The sequence below is a fragment of the Oncorhynchus gorbuscha genome, linkage group LG11, assembly GCF_021184085.1.
Source record: "Oncorhynchus gorbuscha isolate QuinsamMale2020 ecotype Even-year linkage group LG11, OgorEven_v1.0, whole genome shotgun sequence".
Taxonomy (NCBI): domain Eukaryota; kingdom Metazoa; phylum Chordata; class Actinopteri; order Salmoniformes; family Salmonidae; genus Oncorhynchus; species Oncorhynchus gorbuscha.
Genome location: NC_060183.1, coordinates 36088754 through 36105313, shown reverse-complemented (window position 1 = coordinate 36105313; position 16560 = coordinate 36088754). Strand labels below are relative to the sequence as shown.

The 16560-nt window shown below is 43.3% G+C and overlaps 1 protein-coding gene across 4 annotated transcripts in view; it reads left to right on the top strand.

Moving 5' to 3' along the window:
- Window positions 1–6792: 6792 nt before the first annotated feature.
- LOC124048555 (zinc finger protein 462-like) overlaps window positions 6793–16560 on the top strand; it is a 90832-nt gene continuing 81064 nt past the window's right edge. For 2 of the 4 annotated variants that reach the window (XM_046369467.1, XM_046369468.1), the window contains exon 1: window positions 6793–7068. The gene's annotated coding sequence lies outside the window, so the exon portion shown is untranslated. The remainder of the gene's footprint in view (window positions 7069–16560) is intronic. The other 2 variants (XM_046369465.1, XM_046369464.1) reach the window with 1 other exon arrangement.

Genomic DNA, 16560 nt, shown 5'->3' with positions numbered 1-16560 from the left:
GCAGATATAAGGAGGCAGCACGGCGTAGCGGATGGAAGCCTGAGAATCAGCCCCAAAAATTTCTTGGGGGGGGGGCTCAGGGAGAGTGTGGCAGAGTCAGGAGTCAGACCTGAGCCAACTCTCCCTGTTTATCGTGAGGAGCCAAGGAGGAGACCAGAACCAGAGCCGGTGTTGGAGGTGAGCGAAACAGAGACTGTGAAGGAGTTAATGGGGAAATTGGAGGAGAGAGAAATGAGGGAGTTGCTGTGTTGGTGCTTTTTGCATAGAATTCGCCTGACGGAACGTGTTGGGGATTTGATGGCACCTGGGTTAGCGCTCCATACTCGTCCTGAGGTGCGTGTTAGTCAGCTGGTGAAGTTGGTGCCAGCCTCACGCACCAGGCCTCCTGTGCACATCCCTAGCCTTGCACGTCCTGTGCCAACACTGCTCTCAAGATCTCCAGTACACCTTCACGGTCTAGCCCATCCTGTGCCACCTCCACACTCCAGTCCTCCGGTAGCAGCTCCCCGCACCAGGCTTCCTGTGCGTGTCCTCGATCCAGTACCACCAGTTCCAGCACCACGCACCAGGCCTTCAGTGCGCCTCGCCTGTTCAGCGCAGCCAGCGCTTTTCTCCTCTCCTGCGCTGCTGGAGCCTCCCGCCTGTTTAGCGCAGCCAGTGCCGCCAGTCTGCCCAGCGCCGCCAGTCTGCCCAGCGCCGCCAGTCTGCCCAGCGCCGCCAGTCTGCCCAGCGCCGCCAGTCTTCCCAGCGTCGCCAGTCTGTCAGGATCAGTTAGATCCACCAGCCAGCCAGGATCTGGTAGATCCATCAACCTACCCGAGCTTCCTCTCAGTCCCGAGCTTCCTCTCAGTCCCGAGCTGTCCTTCAGTCCCGATCTGCTCCTCAGTCCAGTGGGGTTCTGGGTGAGGACTACCAGGCCATGGTCGGCGGCGAGGGTGGTCTATCCAGGGATGTGAGGAGAGGGGACTAAGACATTGACTGAGTGGGCTCCACGTCCCACGCCGGAGCCGCCACCATGGACAGACGCCCCCACGGACCCTCCCTATTGTTTTGAGGTGCGTTCGGGAGTCCGCACCATAGGGGGGGGTTCTGTCAAGCCCTGGTCTAAGTATTTTGTGTTTTTCTTCATGTATTGGGTCAGGCCAGGGTGTGGCATGAAGTTTTTGTATTGTGGTGTGTTTTGTCTTGGGGTTTTGGTGTGTATGTATTTAGGATTGTAGCTAGTGGGGTTATCTAGCAAAGTCTATGGCTGTCTGGAGTGGTTCTCAATCAGAGGCAGGTGCTTATCGTTGTCCCTGATTGGGAACCATATTTAGGCAGCCATATTCTTTGAGTTTGTCGTGGGTGATTGTCCTTAGTGTCTTGATGTTCCTGTCTCTGTGTAGTGTTCACCAGATAGGCTGTAATAGGTTTCACGTTCCGTTCGTTGTTTTTGTATTGAGTTATTTCATGTATCGCTTTTTTCCATTCATTAAAGATCATGAGTAACAAACACGCTGCATTTCGGTCCGACTCTCTTCCTTCAACAGACGGACGCCGTTACAAAAACTATGCCTTTAAAGCCCCTATGCAGTCTTTTTAACTTACATTTTTGAATCATCACTGTCTAAATCACTGTGTGTGTATTTAATGAAAATAACTCGAATATAGTTTTTATTTAACCGGGCAAGTCAGTTAAGAACAAACTCTTATTTTGCAATAACGACCTACTCCGGCCAAACCCTCCTCTAACCCGGACGACGCTGGGCCAATTGTGCGTTGCCCTATGAGATTCTCGATCACGGCCGGTCGTGATACAGCCTGGGATCAATCCAGGGTCTTGTAGTGACGGCTCTAGTCCTGAGATGCAATGCCTTAGACTGCTGTGCTCCTACTCGGGAGTTACCACTTGGTAGTTTATCATTTATTTCCCTGAGCGTCTTTGACCATTGAAATGCTCATGTGAAGATATTTACATACACAGCCCTGATTGGCTGATATGATGGTCTAGAGCCCACCCCCTTACCCAGATGAACTTTGGTCTGTTATAATCAGATCAGATTGTGACGTCATGATTTGGGCCGAAAACTCCATCCCACCTAAACAGACTGAAATTCCAGCCATTTTTTCCAAACAGCTCTTACACACAAAGGGCATTATCATCCTTTTCACATTTTAAGAGTTATTTCGACTTCATAGTATGGAAATAAAATACAGGAAAACCACATTAGTAACTGTACTGCCCCTTTAAACTATCAACGTTTCCTAAGCTGCGTTCATAACACTGACTAAACTGCATTTGACTCAGAAAAATCCATTTGAATGCCTCTCCAACTGGTAATTACTAGTGGCAAACTCGTCTACCCACATGCTGAACTCCGATGTCACATACTAAGGAAATGGCCCTGATAACACATTTTTGGCAGTAAAATGCAACAAAACATTATTTATAGGAAAACAATCTATTAATATGTATTTTGAACACTATTGTTTGTTTACAAGCATGATATAGCTGTCATTTTTGTTTATGGTTGACACGGCCTTTTTGCCATTAGCCAATCAGTGTTCTCGACGAGTTTAAAGCATGTGAATGCACACAACTCTTTTCTCCCAGTTTACAAGTAGTATTTTCAGAGTTTCCACTTATGAATGCAGCTTAGGTCACAATTTTATTTTTTACAAGATGGAGTCAAGATAGATTCCCCCCCCCCCCCCATTTCCTGGCATACCCACTCCCTATATCAAGTCAAACCAGGTAGTGACTGGGTGTGGCTAGGGAGTGTCCAAAACGGAGCCCACAGCCTATACACATCTCAATGGGTGAATCTAAACCTTATTTTCTTGATTCCTTATGTCCTCTCTCCTTGCCTTCATATCCAAACATATTGGAGGAGATTTGAATCGAGGAATCTTCTCCTCCAATGCGTTTTATGAAGGAGACGAGGAGAGAGGACATGAGGAATCAAGAAAAGACAACTGAGACTCACCCAAGGAATCATATTTTTTGCTTATTTAATCAGGCAAGTCGGTTAAGAACAAATTATTATTTACAATGACGGCCTGGGAACAATGGGTTAACTGCCTTGTTCAGGGGCAGAACGACAGATTTTGACCTTGTCAGCTCGGGGATTCAATCTAGCAACCTTTCAGTTACTGGCCCAACGCTCTGACCACTCAGCTCCCTGCCGCCCCATACACACCTTGTGTGTTACAATCAGATCCCACCTGTCACCTGAGAGATAGGAGAAGAAAATATCTCCTACTCTTGTATCTGAGTTTCAGCTGTCAAGGTACCATTTATTAGTCACTGGATTTTATGACATCATCTTGAATTGATTCCATTCAGGCTCTGTAACATGACACAAATAGCATATTGAATGATGCACCAAGTGAGCGACAGACGGAAATATGATTTCCAGTCTGAATCATTCAATTCTATTCTGTATACAAAATACTGTATGCACGGCATATTTCAAAACTCATGAATGACATGAACACATTTCAAACGAAGCGTAATTAATGATAGTGTCACTCCCTGACCTTAGAGATCTTTTTATGTCTCTTTTGGTTTGGTCAGGGTGTGATTTGGGTGGGCATTCTATGTTCATTTTTCTATGTTTTGTATTTCTTTGTTTTGGCCGGGTGTGGTTCTCAATCAGGGACAGCTGTCTATCGTTGTCTCTGATTGGGAACCATACTTGGGTAGCCTTTTCCCACCTGTTTTGTAATTTTCTGTTTTGTGTTTCTGCACCTGATAGAACTGTTCGTTGTCATTTTGCTCTTTGTTATTTTGTTCAAGTGGTTTTTGAAAATAAATCATGAACACTTACCACGCTGCGCTTTGTTCCACTCCTTCAATAGATGAGCGTGACAGAGAAGTTCAAGCAGGGAAGCTGGGTGAAACACTATCATATTTGTTTGCCGTTATTATTATTCTCCTTCCGGCGATTTGGTGAAAACAAATGCAAACTCCGGTGAGATGGTAAGGCCCAGGAGGGTGAAACTTTGCAAGATTGTAAAGGGCCAAGGGCCACACCCTATCATCCAATGCCATGCTATTTGGCCACATAGTGGAACTATAACTTTGAAAGGTCACGCCCCTCAGTGTGTGAACTATAGTCCTGAAATTTGGTACATAGGTCCCTCTCCTCACAAGGAACACATTTGCCTGAAAGACCATTAAGGTCCAGCAAGATAGATTTTTCCTCCATTTTGGATTTTGTGAAAAACACTAAAAACGCTACTCCTCTGGCACCGAATGACCGATCTGCAGAAAACTTGATACATGGCATCTATGGACCAAGCTCTAAATTATGTTTTTCCAGGCTAGCATCTCAAACAACATGGCTGCTACTGACCAATAAACATTGATGTGGGATTGGTCTGGCACATAAATGCATATTAATCAGACACGTTCATTTGTATTGAAACAACTTGATACACAGGTTCCAAACACTGTAAGAACAATCAGATTCACTGCAATGTGGTGCAATTCACTGCAATGTGGTGCAATATATATATATATATATATATATATGTATTGATCTGTTTGACTCAGTCATGGAATTTGGCGCACATGCTCAGTGAAATTAGTCTGTGGAGTATGGTTCTGTTTGGCTTCATGGTTGGATAGGAAAAAAACAATGCAAGCTTATTATTGTTTGAACTATAGTTAAAAACTAGAGTTTTTTGTTTTGTTGAATTTTACCCCTTTTTCATGGTATCCAATTGTTTAGTAGCTACTATCTTGTCTCATCGCTACAACTCCCTACGGGCTCGGGAGAGACGAATGTCATGTGTTCTCCAATACACAACCAAGCGGAAGCCAGCCGCACCAATGTGTCGGAGGAAACACCATGCACCTGGCATCCTTGGTTAGCGCGCACTGCATCCAGCCCGCACAGGAGATGCTGGTGCGCGATGAGACAAGGATATCCTTACTGGCCAAGCCCTCCCTAATGACTTTGGGCCAATTGTGCGTCGCCCCACTGTCCTCCCGGTTGCGATGGAGCCTGGGCGCAAACCCAGGGTCTCTGGTGGCACAGCTGGCGCTGCAGTACAGCGCCCTTCACCACTGCGCCACCCGGGAGGCCCTTGAACTAGAATCTTGAGTTCTGATATTTAGCAAGCGTGGTAAGGAGTACAGAAGTCGATCATCCTAGGTGGACGTATCCAATTTGTCCTGATTGTGGGACATGTTGTATTTCTTTGTGTCAGGAATGTGTCAAATAATCTCTTGATATTATCCATCATAAAATAATGAACTTAACCAACAATTTTATGCACATGCTTTATGCACAGTTACATGTAAATTAAATGCTTTATTACATAATGAGAAAAATAAATAACCCATAATTAGCAGGACATTGTTTTAGGTGTTTATTATATTCATATTTAACTGCTTGCTACACTGACTGTACATTCATATTCGTATCTTGGGGTTCTGATACAACTTGGAACATGATATTGTAACTGAAGCAATAAAAGAGCCGGACAAATGAACTTAGATGAGTTTCACTTTTGTTTACGTTCCCTTCAACTGGGGACGTAGTTCTCTCTCTCTCTCTCTCTCTCTCTCTCTCTCTCTCTCTCTCTCTCTCTCTCTCTCTCTCTCTCTCTCTCTCTCTCTCTCTCTCTCTCTCTCTCTCTCTCTCTCTCTCTCTCTCTCTCTCTCTCTCTCTCTCTCTCTCTCTCTCTCTCTCTACACACACTAATAGAGAATCACAACAGGATGTCCCAATACTTTTGTCCTGGGGAGATTCTCAATTAAAAAAAGAAAAGTCCTCTCCTCGAGGACTCTGTCCTCCTCTTGACTCCTCTGTCCTCCTCTTCTCATGACACAGAAACCGTGAAGTGGTTGAGGAGCGTGCCAATTCATTTGTAGGCGAACAGAGGAGTGTGCTCCCCTCTTCGATTACCTACTTCGACAGAGGATGCACAAGAGTATCCTCCCGCCGGCGAGCGCAGAAGTTTTTAAAGATCCTCAACGCCCCTTTTTGAATCAGCAGTTTTCTCAAAGGAGAAAAGCATTTACACATTTAAAAATGATACGCTTATCTTTTTATCTGTAAAATGTCTTGCACAACTAAGTGTTGTGATCACTTTACACATTTATTTTGGGATTCCACCACTGTAAATGTAAAAATGCCAGATGATGCACGAGTGGAGAGTTTCCTTCCATACATTTTGAATTTGTTTCCACGTTTCCTCTCCTTGTCTCCATTCCTCGATTACCTTTGACCCTTTTCAAAGCAGGCGAGGAGAGGACAGAGAAGAGGATGCTAGGAGTTGAGCATCCAATTGAGATTCTCCCCTGGGCTTTACCTTTGTTTCCATCTTGATGGAGCAGCATTGACTAGATAGCCAGGGAGTACACTACTAGGCTATGGGTATCATCACAGACCTCATTAGTCATAATCCACCTGCTGTGCCTTTTTAATTTTCTCTTGAATCTGTTTATTAAACCAGTACTTTATTACAAAATGAGATGGTGATGGGGAAGCGAATATTCTACTATATTCTGCCTGTCTATTCTATTCTCACGTCTTTCTGTCTGCCCCTTTGTATAGTCTGTCTGTCTAGTATGTATATCAGATTGGATGTGGGGATATACAGACAGCATCATTACCAAGGTTCAGTCTGTGAACTGCAGATAACCCTGATGACGCATGCATATGGATATAATCCTTCTATATCCACGCAGTCGAGATGTTAACGACGTCCATTCAATCTGACTGTAGCCTACATGGGTTTAATTTGACTCAATGGAGGATGAGTTCCTCTGGGGATACACACGTTGATCATCATCTTGCTGTTCCTGCTCCTTTCCTGTCGTCTTATAGCAAACTCTTGTGCACCCTCTGGTGCTTGCTAGTCTCCAAAACTTATTTGTGTTGCCTGCTTTGCAGATTGTCTTCCTTGTCTCTGTGGTTGCTCATTATTCAGAGACAGGCGGATCTCAGGTCATCTGCGGCTGCAGCAACGGAGAAGCAGGAAAGATGGCGATCATCCATTAGACCGGACGCACGCATGAAATACAGGACAACTTTCAGGAAGAAGATCGCTTCTCCACCAGAAGAAGACATACCTGTGAGTTTATAACGCAATTTACCAGTTTGTTCAAGATCACGGCTCACTTGGCTTCATGGTTCAGCAGCACGTCGTTGTGTGGTAGATGAAATACAGAAGCGAGCGCCTCGTGAATGACCTGCAAAGAGCTCATCTCGTTTTCTTGGTGTAGGACCAGACGTGGTGAATTGAGATAGCCAGCCGGTGCGAGCGAGAATAAACGGGTGAACGAACGAATAACGCTTGAGCTGGCGATGGCACCCATTGCATTCAAAGTAATCTAGGTTCTTCTACCTACTCACAATATACTCCCAACCTTCCATTCGTTTAGCTTTCTATCTATCCGTCTTTCGTTTAGCGTTTTGTTGAACTAGTCAAACTGGACAAGGAGGGAAAAAAAGAGAACCGAGGTTGTGAGCTGCGTGTTTCAGCACTAGGTCGGGAGAGTTTTATTTTGGCATGTCTGGCCAGGGGATTTAGCGTCGGTCCCCCGTCTGTGTTGTGCGATTGCTTCAAGAAGAAGCCATTGCACGGATTGCTCTACCTCCTCTTCTAGCCCAGCCAGCAAACCAGCCAGCCAGAGCCGAGAGAGAGAGAGAGAGTCCAGCCTCCATTAGCGACAGTCTGGCTGGCATAGCCGCTGGTACACTTCCAGACACTCACTAAAAAGCCATAGCTTGTTCCCTCAATTAAAATCTAATCTGCTGGGGATTTCGTATGGTTCTCCTTATGATTTGATCTATCAAGCTACATGGCAGCTTCATGGATGAATTGCCACCTTTTTATTTTCAGTTTACACTTTAAATTTTTTATTTTATTTGAGTCTGATCACCCGGGCTCTTGCTCTGGAGCTGTGAGCATAGCTGTTTTGGATGCGTATGCTGTCAGCCAGGGCTCTGAAGTCAGGTATGTCATTGTGGGGCTTCACCATAAAATGGAGGAAGGCAGATGACTCTCAGAGGAGAGCCTGGAGTCAGACAGGAGCCCTCATGGAACGAACAAAGGTTGACTTTTTTGTTGTTGTTGCCCTGTACAGCAGCCAGTTTTGGGTTGTTATATTCAGTAGTTTGAAAGTTTTTTGGGGGGTACTTCCAAATGTTTTTGTTTTATTTTTGTCGTGATTTGTGAGAACTAGTAAAGGGGAAGTTTATCTTTTTTTTACAACCTTCAGTTATTTTATTTATTTTCCTTTCCACCTGTTACATTATTGCCATTGATGTTGGGGAGAAATGGAGGGTGTTACTTTTGGGTCCCAGTGGTAGGACAGTCAGTGATGGCTTGGAGCTGACAATCAGAGAGGCGAGAGGACAGTCAAGACACACATGGATGAAATACACACACACACACACACACACACACACACACACACACACACACACACACACACACACACACACACACACACACACACACACACACACACACACACACACACACACGATGAGGAGTATGAAGTTGGGCTAACTCAGGAAAGTTACTGAGAGTAAAGTAGACACCTTTGAAAAACAGTTTGCTTACATCCCGACCATCTCGCATTGCAGGCTGTGGTTATTCTACAATTTAGGCTTCAGTAAATGATGTAGACAGAGCTCTCCAAAGGGTAACAATTGACATGCTTTATTACACATATTGTTTTGAGATTTAAAGTTGATTACAAATGTATGACACGTGTTTTGTGATTTAGAGTTTGAATACAAGGTGATACTTGGGCTATTAAGTAGTTTGTTCATTGATTTGTTGTTTATGTACTAGTTCTCGGCATGTAAAGTAAATGTCGTTCTCTTCAACCTCAGTTTGACTCTGTCGAACCTATCACTGAAGGAATGGCATTCCTTGTCACTCAGTCAGAAGAAAACAAGGTGTGCTCCTCCATGTGCGCCTGCCTGCCTGCCTTGTGTGCCTGCCTGCTTGCGTGTTCGTGCTCTCCTACAGACTCACTCACACTGGCCACGGTGAAATCTTGCTGACAAGGAGACGGAGCTAGACACACTCTGCGACAACTGTGGGCTAGGAGGCAATCAAAATGGTGGCGCTAGTCTCGGTCTCGTCATGTCAAGGGAACCAGTTCCTCAAGGTGGAGCTAGCTGGACTGAAAATATGAAGGCTCGTGGTTGAGAAATGTGTTTCTCAGATAGCTTCAGAGCAGGTTCTTGTGTTTGCTGGGAAATTATGTTCTTGCTAGATATCTTGTTAGACTTCACACTATAGTTCCCGTGTAATCTTTTACAGACATCTTGTGCAATGCATAATTGCTTCCTATCTGAAGGATACTGTTACAGCCCAAGTTACCTGAGTTATAATATACTATGATCACAATTCATCACTGTGCTAAACAACTTGTCATTTCAGTCCACTAGCAACATGTTTCCTTAGTATTACTCGCGCTAGAGTATTCTTGGATTTCCACAATAACTAAAATATAATAGATGAAAAAAAAAACATTGTATTTTCCACGTTTCTTTAAATAACATCTTCCTGGTCTATAATGCAAAGACTAACTGATAAAACATCTCTTTGAAGTGAACTTCATGTCTATTTTTTACTCCCAAATCTCACTTTATTACACAATACTACTACTACTACTAGCCCAACTGGTGGTTTGTTCAAGACCTCCACAGGATGTGTGATTAGTTTACAACTATAGAGGTCAGAGGGCATGGCATTATTGAAGTATTTTTACTTCAGCATTAATCCTGATATATATTTTGTTCGTCTTTGTACTCATTACTAATAGTGAAATGTTTAGTTCAAATATTTGTGGACTGCTGTAGCAAGGATCAGGATTATGCCACAGAAAGCGCTACAAAGTCTCTCCAAATTAAACAAGGTGACTTTTTAAAAGTTCCTATACAAGTATTGATATTAGGTAGATGTTTTATCCCTATTTAGTTGTAAGCGGAGCCATTTATTTAGAGAGTTTCGGCCAACTTTTAGAACAGCCGCCATGTTCGCACCTTTAAGCATTCCATTCATTATCAGTGTTTCTATGACTGGTTGGTCAAAACCCATACACTGTACATATATTCTGTTGTGTTATTGACTGTACGTTTGTTTATGTGTAACTGTTGTTTTTCGCTTTATCTTGGCCAGGGCGCAGTTGTAAATAAGAGCCTTTTCTCAAGAGGCCTACCTGGTTAAACAAAGGTGAGAAAAACCCCAAAAAACAAGCATTGATAGGTTGAGACTCGTTTGTTTGACCTGATGAAGATCCGTTTCGGATCAAAACGGTGTTAGTGAATTTTGAGCTTAAAGAGTGTGCGGGCCTTCTTGTTCTTTACTGAGACGTGTTCAAAGCCACACTAAATAACCCGTTTAGCACGAGTAAGCCTATGATGCCATAATGGGGAATCTTGTTTTCTGTTCCATTTGAGAAACCTCTGCGCATCCAGGGGGTTTGTACAAACCTTGTTGTCTGCCTTTCGACATTTGCAAAAGTGTTTCAATATTGAAATTCGATCTCCAGTGTCCTATTGAGAATTAACGTGTCAGGACATCTTTTCTCAGCCAGTAGAAATCATGAATAAGCAAGAAATGTCAATACTAAAAGAGGTCAAATGAAATGAAATTCAGCTACTTTGCTGTTATTCCAGCTGCACTGTTTGACCTGACCGTGTTAGCCATAGTTGGCTAGCTAGCAAGCAAGGGATAAGTGCGTTGCCAGGCAGCATGGCAACAGAACATTTAAAACAAACGACTGGGTCACGCCCATAGATATAGAACTAAAAGACTTTGCGACTAGGCAACCAAACTGATAGAATGAACTGCCAGCCGGCTTGGCTAGCAACCATAAATGTGTCGGGATTAGGCCTATATTTTCATTGAGGGATGAAATAGTAGTCTATGAATACATTTCTCCAAATATTTGTATTTATTTAATTGGTAACCCGTTGTAGAAAAGCAATTGTACACTCGAGGTTGTGCTTGGCACACCCTGACCTTAGAGAGCCTTTTTATTTCTCTATTTGGTTAGGTCAGGGTGTGATTTGGGTGGGCATTCTATGTTTTCTATTTCTTTGTTTTTGGCCGAGTGTGGTTCCCAATCAGAGGCAGCTGTCTATCGTTGTCTCTGATTGGGGATCATATATAAGTTGTTATTTTCCATTTGGGTTTTGTGGGATCTTGTTTTCTGTATAATTTTTTTGCCTTGCAGAACTGTGTGTTTTTTTTTGTTTGTTGTTATTTTACTTTTGGTGTCATCAAGAAAAAAATGATGTACGCCTACCACGCTGCACCTTGGTCCGGTCATTCCACAAACGAGAGCCGTTACAGTGCTGTACTCTGCGGACCGCAGCACAGCCATGCTAGAGAAATTGTTTAGCACGCCCTCTCGTGTACAATTGCTTTATTGGAATCTTGTGCATAGCATTGTTTACATTCTGTGAACTGCTATTGGTCAATATTGCCCATGGTGAGCTAACATGGCTGCCATGACATGTAGTGTCGTGTAAATGCATCATAATGCAGAAACCTCATTGTCCCAACTTTCTAAACACATGGCTCTGTTGTGAACATTAGTCCAGTTCTTAGAACAATCAGATATGCAACATAAAGAGGGACGTTAGAGAACAGCTCAGAAACTTTGAAAAATGGCACAGCAGGATTTGAAGGTTAGGTATTTAAGGATTACAGAAAGAAAGCCTCCATTTATACTGAACAAAAATATAAACACAACATGTAAAGTGTTATTCCCATGTTTCATGAGCTGAAATAAAAGATCCCAGAAATGTTCCATACTCACAAAAAGCTTATTTCTCAAAGATTGTGTGCACAAATATGTTTACATCCCTGATAGTGAACATTTCTCCTTTGCCAAGATAATCCATCCACCTGACAGGTGTGGCATATCAAGAAGCTGATTAAACATCATGATTATTACACAGGTGCACCTTGTGCTGTGGATAATAAAAGTCCACTCTAAAATGTGCAGTTTGGTCACACAACACAGTGCCACAGATGTGTCAAGTTTTGAGGGAGCGTGCAATTGCCATGCTGACTGCAGGAATGTCCACCAGAGCTGTTGCTGTTCATTTTGCTACCATAAGCTGCCTCCAACGTCATTTTAGAAAATTTGGCAGTATGTACAACTGGCCTCACAACCACAGACCACGTGTAACCATGCCAGCCCAGGATATCTACATCCGGCTCCTTCACCTGTGGAATCGTCTGAGACCAGCAACCCGGACAGCTGATGAAACTGTGGGTTTGCACAACTGTAGAATTTCTGAACAAACTGTCAGAAACCGTCTCAGGGAAGCTCATCTGAGTGCTCATCGTCCTCACCAGAGTCTTGACCTGACTGCAGTTTAGCATCGTAACTGACTTCAGTGGGAAAATGCTCACATTCGGTGGCCACTGGCATGCTGGAGACGTGTGCACTTCACGGATGAATCCTGGTTTCACCTGTACTGGCCAGATGGTAGACAACGTGTATTGCGTTGTGTTGGCGAGCGGTTTACGGATGTCAACCTTGTGAACAGAGAGCCCCATGGGGGCGGTGGTCTTATAGTATGGGCAGGCATAAGCTACAGACAATGAACACAAGCGCATTTTATCGATGGCAATTTAAATGCACAGAGATACTGTGACGAGCTCCTGAGGCCCATTGTTGTGCCATTCATCCACCGCCATCACCTCATGTTTCAGCATGATAATAGACAGCCTCATGTCGCAAGGATCTGTACACAATTGCTGGAAGCTGGAAGCTGAAAGTGTCCCAGTTCTTCCATGGCCTGCATACTCACCAGACATGTCACCCATTGAGCATGTTTGGGATGCTCTGGATCGACATGTACGACAGCGTGTTCCAGTTCCCGGCAATATCCAGCAACTTCGCACAACCATTGAAGAAGAGTGGGACAACATTCCAAAGGCCACAATCAACAGCTTGATGAACTATATGCGAAGGAGATGTGTCGCGCTACATAAGGCAAATAGTGGTCACAGAAGATACTGACCGGTTTTCTGATCAACACCCCTACTTTTATCCCCCTATTTGTGACCAACAGGTACAATATCTGTATTCGCGGTCATGTGAAATCCATAGATTAGGGCCTAATGAATTTATTTCAATGGACTTATTCCTTATATGAGCTGTAACTCAGTCAAATCTTTGAAATTGTTGAGTTTCTATTTTTGTTCAGTGTATTTTTTTTAAAAGGAGAAGAATTATACAACATAATGAATAGTTAGTTGTGGTTTGGAAGTGGAGGAGGTAGGAAATGGAGCTCACACATGAGGCAGAATGATGCACTCTACTGTAGGTACCTGGGGCAGAGGTAGAGACTGGAGAGAGACACACAAAAGCCAACTGAAATGGTCCAGTGAGTGCTTTCTTGACATGATGCATTGGCTCACATTTTTATATATGAGGCTAAATGACCCTATTTCAGAAGGGCCCCTATGTGTCAATATTGGCCATTAAATGTGTTTTGACTTCTCAAAACACAGCTTCCTGCTTGTTGATGAACGTTAATTTGATTCAAACACTAGCTTACGTTACAGCTAATTCTATTCTGAACTTGATTTTGTCTTTAGGTGAATGCGCACAGGTCATGGTAGAATAAATTAAACTGGATAATGAGGTGGTTTTCTTGTGGAAATGACATTCTGGTTACTGTTGCCATGTTTCACTTCAGTGCCAATGGCGTCATCTTACTTTGTATGCTAACTTTGGAAGTGGTTATGAAATAACTTTGCTCAACTGTTTAAAAATAATATATATTTACTTTGCATTATAAAATACATTAGGGCCAGGGAGTTTTTCCCAGGTTGCGCCAGCTTGTGGAAGGAGCTTCTTATGTGTTCTATCTGTAGAAACATTTGACACTATATATAATTTTGTGTGAAATGTTTTTAAGCATTTGGCTTTACGGTATGTGATGACTGCACTTACACTTATATTTTGAAATGATGAGGCACGGAAACAAGACACAATGTCCAGGGCCCATCATGGCACATCTAGGCCTATTTTGACCCAAGTGGAAGAAGACCCATTGTGTGGGTCGACGCCAAGTCTTCTAACAAGTTACCATATTTAAATCAGACTGATATATGCTAGCCACCAGCTTTAGCTTTAGGTCAGAGGTCAGCTAGTCTGGTGAGTCTCATCCCCAATGCTTTTCAAGCAAGGTACAGTATTACTAACCCTGCCAGTTGACTCTGAGCTACTTCCAAGTTATCTGTGGTGGAAAGAGGGAGACACCTGGAGATGCCTGTTGCTGAGGCAGTCTGGTGGCAGGGCACAAGGCCGTCTTTGAGAGGGAACAGGAGTGGTCTTGTAGAGACGATCCACTGGCCTCAGCCTACGGAGCAAAGCTGTCCAACGGCGATTTTAAATATTTCAGGAGTTGGAATGGAGGCCCCACTGGTAAGTTAATATTAATGGGGCTCTTCATCTTTCCATCACAATTTGTGTTGCTCTTCAAGTGGGTGGTTCGGCTCACCTGAAGAGGGAACGTTAGGGATACGTCTCCTCTACAAATAAGAGGGTCACAAAAAGCTGAAAAGGTTTAAAAAGACGTTCCAAAAGATCCAGTCTAGAAAGTCGCACGTCTTTTAGGCTTTCCAGTTTCCACCAGTAGGATCTGTCTATGTCCTCTTCCGGTCATATCAAGACCTCTGGACCAGCTTGTAACCTCACCAAACATTGTAACTGTAGTATCTGCTATGTCAAGGTTACAAGGAAGATGACGGTAAAATGGTGAATGTTTTGGCAGACGTACAGAGAGAATGTTATTTTGAGAAATTTGGCCTACACCTCATCAAAAGCAATACTGTTTTAAGATTAGTCATGCTCTGGTTTATCTTTAAATGTTGCAGCTATATTAAAGGATTAAAGGAAAAAGAGACATAATTTACAGACCTTTTGACCCAAGTCTAAAAATAGAGGACAGCCTTCAAAATTCTTCTGGTGTTGACCATCACTGAAGCGAGGTAGAAGAACCATGCACTTATTGAATGGTTTGATTCCTCAGATGACAGCTCTGAACATAGTGAAACCCCAACGCATGGAGAGAGTGAGCTGATGTAATCTTATAGTAATCTTGTAGTGGGCTAATCTTGTTACAACCTATTCACATCCTTTGTTTCATACCCATGTGGGTGTCTGTCAACAGAGACCAATGATAGTCACGCTTTGTGTAGTATGTGTGATCCCTCAAGGGAGAAATGAAATCCGTGTGCCTCAAGTCTATTTTGAATCGGACACATTGGTAGATTCAGATCGGCTTTGTAACATTGGAAAAACGGTGCCAAACAGATGGGTTATGGACTGGCTGCATGGTTGTATTGTGGAAGGCTGAATGCACCATGAGGTATGGGCCCTGGTCAAAAGTAGTGCACTATAAAGGGAGTAGGGTACTATTTGAGACACATAGTTTCCTTTCCTGAAGTAATTGTCTTTGTGGAAAAACACTTCCTGGTTACTCTCCGAGACTGTCCTTGGAGATCCTTCTTCTGTTTCTTTAACTCCACTTATTAATCCTTGACCCAGCACATTCCCTTTGGGAAATACAAAACCAAGCCATTTTGAAAGAAAGAGCCATAACTTCAACCAGCAGACCGAGGGTTTGACTGGGAGTCTCCTCTCAACTGGTCACGAAATCTACAATCTTGTTTTAAGGTCGGTGATCACTAGTCACCATTTAAAGTTCTCATACATTTGTAAACGGGAACATGAGTGTTGCCATTTGCTCAGCTTGTTTGTTTCCATGCTGACCTTTTGGCCTGGGTCCTTGAACTTGAGGCCTTTCGACAATCACACCATTTGATTGAGATTTCTGGATTTCGAGAGATTTCTTGTGACTTTATAATGGTAATTTGCATAGCCTTGTGCTGAGCAGCTGTCATTTGGGTAGGATCGTGGAGATTCCACAATGTGAGATGACCCTTTAATTGAGTACTAAAGTGATGGTTTTACGGTAATGGTTTTAGATATGGGAGGCAGATATTGTTTCATAGTGGCCTTGCATACGGCTGGTCTGAATGATTGCGGAATAGTTGTGTCTTGAGACAGTTGGTGTGTCGGATGTTTTTCTGCAACTCGAATGCACACCGTTTTCCCTTTACTACGTATGAGAAAATGGATACAAATGACGAAATCCTGACACTATGCCAAGCAAAGCATTGGCAGGATATGGCCTCAAGAATTACATTAAATTAATGACATTTGAACAAAATATAATTTAACACATCTTGTTGGTGCTTAGCCTACATGTACATATGTTGATTCCTTTCCGTTGCAATGTAGCACTCAAATGCAGTTGTTTTGAGCAGGAGTAACATCAAAGTAAAGCAAGGTTTGTGTCATCTGAGAAGTTGCTTAGGTGCATGTCTCAGCACAGACCATGGAGAATACTCCAACCCAAGAGGCAGAGAAACCTGGCGAGAAATACCTCCACCTATTTTGTTAATAATAAAATAATCATGCTCAAGGCTTGCAATTAGTCTGTGCACTTAATCATTTTTGAGGATGCCATATTTAATTAACCTGGTTGCTGTGAGCCTAAAAGCAAG